This window comes from Trichosurus vulpecula, chromosome 7 (genome assembly GCF_011100635.1).
Source record: "Trichosurus vulpecula isolate mTriVul1 chromosome 7, mTriVul1.pri, whole genome shotgun sequence".
NCBI lineage: Eukaryota > Metazoa > Chordata > Mammalia > Diprotodontia > Phalangeridae > Trichosurus > Trichosurus vulpecula.
Window position 1 is genome coordinate 5,979,813 of NC_050579.1, and position 7,544 is coordinate 5,987,356.

Here is a 7,544-nt window from a genome sequence, read left to right on the forward strand (position 1 = left end):
CTCCGGTTACCTCATCTCCATGAACATAGTGGATTTTCCTCTAAAAGAATCCCTAGCCTCGGAGTTCTACTTCTGGGACTCAAGATGGCAGAGTAAGAAGTAATTTGCCCTCACCCTCCCTTATTGACCTTTGAAAGCCCAGAAAATATCACCCCAGGAAAACCCCTGGAACAGCTGAGCCAGCAGAAATATGGAGCACAGCAGTCTTGTAGCCCAAGAACCTTGGAGGATTACAGAAAAGGCCCCTCTTGCTCTGGGGGAAGGGGAACAGTACAGGATGGGAGGTGTCCCAGCAAGCCAGTGCCTAGCCCTACCTCAGCAAACCAGGGGGAGATCCTGAGCTTCAGGGTGGCATAACAGGCAAGTACCAACACCAGGACCCCCCAGTACTTCAGCACAGGCAGGGCAACCAGTAGATACCAACTCAGAAACCCACCATATGCACCAGCATTCTCTAGCAGCCAAATCTCTCAGTGCTTCAACACAACTCCAGGAAGCACAACTTCAGGTGGCACAACTCCAGGTTGACAGACATCCTCCAGCAGCCAAACATTTGAGTGCAAAGCCTGGGTGAGCAGGCATCCCCCAGGGGCCAGATTCCACCCCCACCACAAGAGTTCCAGTGTTGCTGACCCCAGTTCAGCACCAGGTAAGCTGCCAGACCCCTACAGCCATCAGCTTCCAGCACCTGAGGCCCCAGCATACAAAACCAGTGACCAGGTCCCCAGCTCCCAGTACAACAAGCTTTGGTCAATTCACTACAGGAGGAGAGTTTAACTTTAAAAGCCAGGAAATAAGCAAAAATCATCAGCAAAAAGTAGAAATGGACAAAGACCATAGATTCTTATTCTGGGGACAGGGAAGATCAAGGCAATTCAGTACAGGACAATATTGTCTGTATATCCACATCCAAAACCACAAATGGGAATATGAACTGGACTCAATCCCAAAAAACCTTTTTGGAAGAGCTCAAGAAGGATTTTAAAAGTCAAAAGAATCCCTAGCCTCTCCTGACTAGGGGGCATCCCCTGTAAGTGGGGGGCATCCCCCTTACTTGGGCATCTCCCTTTATCAGGTGTCCCCCTTAAGTGAGCATCTCCCTGAAGTGGCCGTCTCCCTTGAGAAGGGGCCACCCCCTTTCCCTGGGGCTATCTCTCTTAAGGAGCTACTGTCTCCATTAATGAACTGCCCCCCTTAAGCTGGGGTCTCCCTCAAGGGGTGGAGCAGCCTTCCTGGTGTGTGTGTTATCTTCAATAAATGCCTTTACTTGATATGGAGACAGCCTGAGCAAGTTCTTTTGAGATGACCTTGCACCCCAACATTTTGAGTTCCCCCTGAACAACAATAGTGAGCAGAGGACAATTTTAATATAATGTCCAAAGTCAAGAAATAGATTGGAAAAATCAGCAAACAACAAAAAACAACTTAAGCTAAAAAATGTACACACCTCGTAAGTGACCACGCAGAGAAACATGGGGAGAATTAGGTTAATAAGAAATAGGAAGTGTAGGCAAAGGAAAGTAGGGATGAAGTTATGGCTAGAGAACTTTGGTAGCCCCTCAAAATGTGCTTAATGTACCATAGGAAACTATTAAACATGGAAAGGACAAAATAAAATCTCACCATCAACTCTGGACTCATAATATGAAAGTGATTTCCATGAATACTCACAAGCCTTAGCATCTCCAAAGGGGGTGGGGATTTTTTCTGGAAGTAAGCTACCATTCCTAAATCGTCCCCAAATATTGAATTCACCTTGCTTCCAAACTCTCAACAATAAGCAAGCATACAATATATGCAGAAACATTGAGTTACTGAAGGAAGCTACATTGTCAGTCTAGATTATTAAAGCAATCACCACCACCACCACCACCACCACCACCACTATGGACATAAAAAAGAAAAGGTCTTTGTAAATCTCAAAACGTATCTTGACTGTCATCTACTTTAAATCACTCACAAAGTCAAGAGAAGGTAGGAGAGAGGAGGGTTGTTGCCAGAAGGAATAACAGGTTGAAGGTTGGAGAAGCCTTGGACATGTGCCACAGGATAATGGACCCCGGTGAATGGAATACATTTCGTCCTGGACATTTGAAATTGTGACTTTTATCTCCCGAATGAAGAGAAACTACTTGACAGAATGAATCTTAGTGACTTCATTATTTCCAGGCTATTGGGCCATCAGGTCAGCTGGCAATTATAGGTTGGACCAGGGAATCAACTCAAATACTGAGATCTCAATTTGAATGGAGGACAGGTCAAACTATATTCTTTTCAGACATCACTCTCTCAAAAAAAGATGTTTTTGTCCATCATGTGGCTGTATGCATCTTCCTCTGATTATTTACAGCCCCACAAGACCACCATGCCATTCTCCTTTTGGGCTTTGATCTAGGCCTGTAATTTATTATCTTTTTTCTTTGTGGTACATTGCTTTGACTACATTCTTTTAATTCAAAAGAGATTTGGGAAGTTGAAGATGCCTTTTGAATAGTGAGGTTTACACTCTGGGAGCTGCTGCCTTAAGAGGAAAGCAGGAAAATGATCAGAACTTGGAAACACAATTTAAATTCAAATTCATTTTCTTCATTATCACCACCAGTTTGCTGTATGTAGGCATGGTGTCTGCTGGCCATGGTGCTGAAACAGACAATTCCTTAGAAATTTCCATTACTGACTGCAGCAGTCAATCAACAATAAGGATTTATTAAATGACTGCTGTGTTCTAGTCCCTATGCTAAAGTACTGGGGACAGAATGACAAACTCCCTGCTTTAAAGGAGCTTACATGCTTACATTACATATCAGATGATAAAGAGGATAATGAACCCGCTTCCCTATCAATTTGTTGCTGCGAGAGGACATGTAAAGAGAGTCCATTTTGTTTCAATTTAGAATATAACTTAGTCAAATGCTTTATTCTGTACATGTCACAAGCCATAGGCAGGAGAAGCGACAGCTAGAACATAGAATAGAGTGTTTCTATGGGGTCAGTAGGTTTTTGCATAAGAGCTATTACCCATATGTACTTAAGGTATTAACTCATCCAAACATTAATGCTGGTTCCCAAATATTGTTTGATCATTGACCTTGGTAGAAGCTTGTGAATCAGGAAGGGGAGACAGGGAAGTTTTAATCTACAAGTCTATAGTTAGCCTCAGAGATCTAGATTAGGTCCCTCTTTGTCTTGAGCATGCTGAGGATTTCTTTGGAGCCTTGAAGACTCAAGTGTCTTGTGCAGGAGCAAGGTTTTATCCACCTTAGCCCTCTGAGGAATGCTATACTTACAAAGTCTGGTGGGATGGCCCCTAATTCTCAGTTTTGAGATGTGTGTTTTCTGCTATTGTCCACGGATTGATACCAATGTTGCAGGGCACCCACTTCATGCTTTTTATTGTTATCAAAAGGAGGAAATCCCTTCTATGCCTCCATTGGTTATTGAATGCATTGAGATCTTGGCCCAGGATTGGTTGGATTGTTAGAAGAAGGAACAAGAAGAGCATAGACATTTATATAGCACCTACTACATGCTAGCTACTATGCTAAATGCTTTACAAAGCTTCTCTCATCTGATCCTCAACAAAGTAGATGCTCTTATCTTTTCTTCATTTCATAGTTAAGGGAACTGAGGCAGACAGATTTAAGTGATTATCTCAGGGTCACACAGCTAGTAAATGTCTGAGACCAGATCTGGACTCGAGCCTTCCTGACTCCAGGCCCAGAGCTCTATCCACTGAGCTACTTAGCTACCTAGAAGGCTGGTGGGCCAGGACACAAGTTAGTGCACAGGCTCATCCATTCCTAAGTTCCTGTCCAAGAGCAAATATCTTGAGACTTGACTTCTAGCGACTAACAAAGGCAGCAAAGTGCTTGGGAGGGATAGACAGGCAAGTAGCATATTATTAATCTGGGATGACTTAAAATGCATAACCTTTTGTGATATGTATAGCCTTACTGTGTCATTACTTTCCTCATCATACTTTACAATTCAGCTAAATGCGCTCACTTACTGTTCCCATACAGAACCCAGGTTATCATATTTCTACACATTTGCACTAACCATCCCTCTAGTTTGGAATGCACTTTCTTTGCTTCTGCCTCTCAGAATCCCTGGCTTCATCCAAGACACTTTCTGCACGAAGTCTTTCCTGCTCCAGCTCCCCCTTCCAATGATAATGTCTCCTCCTCTCGCTCCCCAAGGTTATGTGGTATCTAATTTATATGTGCCTTCTGAATATACACATTGAATTCTACATTTGAATGTAAGCTTCCTGAGGGCAGTAACTCACATATTAAAATATTTTGTTTTAAAAATAAAAAAAAATACCTCTGTATTTGGTAAAGGGCATGGTATATAGGAATTTCTTAATAAATGTTATTGGAATAGTTGGTTGCTTGATTTATGTACAATCCTTATTATGCATAGATAAGCAGTATTCCTTGGAAATTTTTTTTCAACAGAAGTATAGTGTGCAGTTTAATAGTTGTGCTGTACTCTACCCTGGTTAGGCAAGGGCTGAATTATTATTTTTTTTTGTTATTTATTTATTTATTTAATATCTTTAGTTTTCAGCATTAATTTTGACAAGAGTTTGAATTACAAATTTTCTCCCCATTTCTACCCTCCTCCCACTCCAAGATGGCATATATTCTGATTGCCCCATTCCCTAGTCAACCCTCCCTTCTGTCACCCCACTCCCTGCCCCATCCCCTTTTCCCTTACTTTCTTGTAGGGCAAGATAGATTTTTATGCCCCATCACCTGTATATGTTACTTCCTAGTTGCATGCAAAAACTTTTTTTTCTAACATCTGCTTTTAAAACTTTGAGTTCCAAATTCTCTCCCCTCTTCCCTCCCCATCCACCCTCCCTAAGAAGGCAAGCAATTCAACATAGGCCACATGTGTATCATTATGCAAAAACCTTCCACAATACTCATGTTGTGAAAGACTAACTATATTTTACTCCTTCCTATCCTATCCCTCTTTGTCCAATTTTCTCCATTGACCCTGTCCCTTTTCAAAGGTGTTTGCTTTTGATTGCCTCCTCCCTCTATCTGTCCTCCCTTCTATCATTACCCCTTTTTTATCCCCTTCCACCATCTTTCCTGTGGGGTAAGATAACCAATTGAGTGTGTATGTTATTCCTTCCTCAGGTCGAATCCTATGAAAGCAAGATTCACTCATTCCCCCTCACCTGCCCCCTCTTCCCTCCCAACAGAACAGCTTTTTCTTGCCACTTTTATGTGAGATAATTTACCCCATTATATCTCTCCCTTTCTCCCTCTCTCAATATATTCCCCTCTCATCCCCTAATTTGACTTTATTTCTTTTAGATATCATTCCTTCATATTCAACTCACCCTCTGCCCTCTGTTTCTATATATATATATATATATATATACATATATATATATATATATATATATGCATATATTCTCTTCAGCTACCTTAACACTGAAGTCTCATGAATTATACACATCATCTTTCCATGTAGGAATGTAAACAAAACAGTTCAACTTTAGTAAGTCCCTTGTGATTTCTCTTTCTTGTTTGCCTTTTCATGCTTCTCTGGATTCTTGTGTTTGAAAGTCAATTTTTCTATTCAGCTCTGGTCTTTTCACTGAGAAAGCTTGAAAGTCTTCTATTTTATTGAAAATCCATCTTTTGCCTTGGAGCATGATACTCAGTTTTGCTGGGTAGGTGATTCTTGGTTTTAATCCTAGCTTCTTTGACCTCTGGATTATCATATTCCAAGCTCTTCAGTCCCTTAACGTAGAAGCTGCAAGATCTTGTATTATCCTGATTGTATTTCCACAATAGTCAAATTGTTTCTTTGTGGCTGCTTGCAGTATTTTCTCCTTGATCTGGAAGCTCTGGAATTTGGTGACAATATTCCTAGGAGTTTCATTTTGGGGATCTTTCTCAGGAGATGATTGGTAGATTATTTCAATTTCTATTTTACCCTCTGGATCTAGAATATCAGGGCAGTTATCCTTGATAATTTCTTTTTTTAAATTTCTTTTTATTTTTAGCTTGCAACACATGGTTCTACATAATTTTGGGTTCCAGATTTTCTTCCCTCCCTCACCCCCCCCCCACAAGACGGCATGGAATCCCATGTAACTTCCATGTATAACTTCGCATTGAATTAATTTTTTTCCACTTTAAACAATTGGTTTAATGAGATGATTTCCATACACTCTACATGAAGTTCATAAAGGTCACAATTCAGTGAAGTACAAAACATTAAATTACAAACAGCAACAGAGGTGGGCGGTGCCCTCCCCCTCTCATGCCTTCGACAGTGGTGTTGGTGGTGGGGACTGGGCCAAGCTGCTATTAAACCAGGCCCTTTGTTTCCATGTACAAAAGAATTACTCTGATCAATATTAAATTATGCTGAAAACCAATGGACTAAAAAGCCAATACTATTCTATGTGGGGGATGAGTCCTTCAAAGCAGAAAGGGGAGGAGAGCAGAGGGAGGGAAAGGTTCTGTTGCTGCAGCCCCAGACATCACTTGCGCTGCTCCATTTTTACTTTGGGTGGCCTCAGGAAGGTCCGATTTTTCTTCTCCTTTTTTCCCTTTGTGTTTGCCTGGAAATTTCACCAACTGTCCACATGCCCATCTCGACTTTCCTCAAAGTTTTTCTGCCACTCTCTTTCTCTCTTTGCTTTTTCTTGTGCTTCAATCTCTTCTTCTCTTTGCCGCTTCCTTTCCTGCATTTCTTTTGCTTCTCTTTCTTTCCTCTTAATCTCCAATTCAGCGAAAAGCTTCATTGTCTGTTTGTAAACTGCCTGTTTGAACAATTCGGGGTCATCTTCTTCCATATTTGTAGGCTTCCCCTCTTTCTTTAGCTGTTTCTTTCGCTCTTTTATGGTATGCTCCACGTACTCTTTTCCTGCTTGAATGACATCTAGGGTTCTCTTCTTCTGCTCCTGATCCAGGAAGAGCTTATAGGCTTTGTCAACAGCTTCAAAAGCCTTCTGTGCTCTCTCTGTGTCATCTTGGTTCTTGTCAGGATGCACCAATATGGATAACTGCCTGAATCGCTTCTTGATTTATTCATCTGTCACTTCAGGGTCTATCTGGAGAACCTCAAATGGGTTCAAGTTAAAATAAGATGATCCAGGCCGGGTCAGTCTTTCAATCTGATTTTTTGATGTTAAAACAGAATCTCTTTTTTCTATTTGTTTCACCTCGCTGTAGAAGGTCATAAACGCCTCTTTGGTGCTGCCGCCGCCGCTGCCCGAGGCCCCACTTTCCCCCGAAGCTGCCATTTTTCGCATTGAATTAATTTACACACTAGTCAAGTTATGGAGAAGAATTATGACCAATGGAATGAATCATGAGAAAGAAGAAACAGAACCAAAATAAAAACACAACTCAAAAACAAACACAAAAGAGAGAAAAAAAAAGAGGGAGAAAAAGGCGAGCATGAAGTGCAACTCAATCTGCATTAATACTTCATAGTTCTTTCCGTGGATGTAGATAGCATTCTCCATCGTGAGTCCTTTGGAGTTGTCTTTGCACCTTGTGTTGCCA

General features: G+C 41.4%; 1 pseudogene; it reads right to left on the reverse strand.

Annotated features, from left to right (window-relative positions):
* Positions 1–6,442: 6,442 nt before the first annotated feature.
* LOC118858154 lies at positions 6,443–7,279 on the reverse strand (annotated as a pseudogene).
* Between the last annotated feature and the right edge of the window lie 265 nt (positions 7,280–7,544).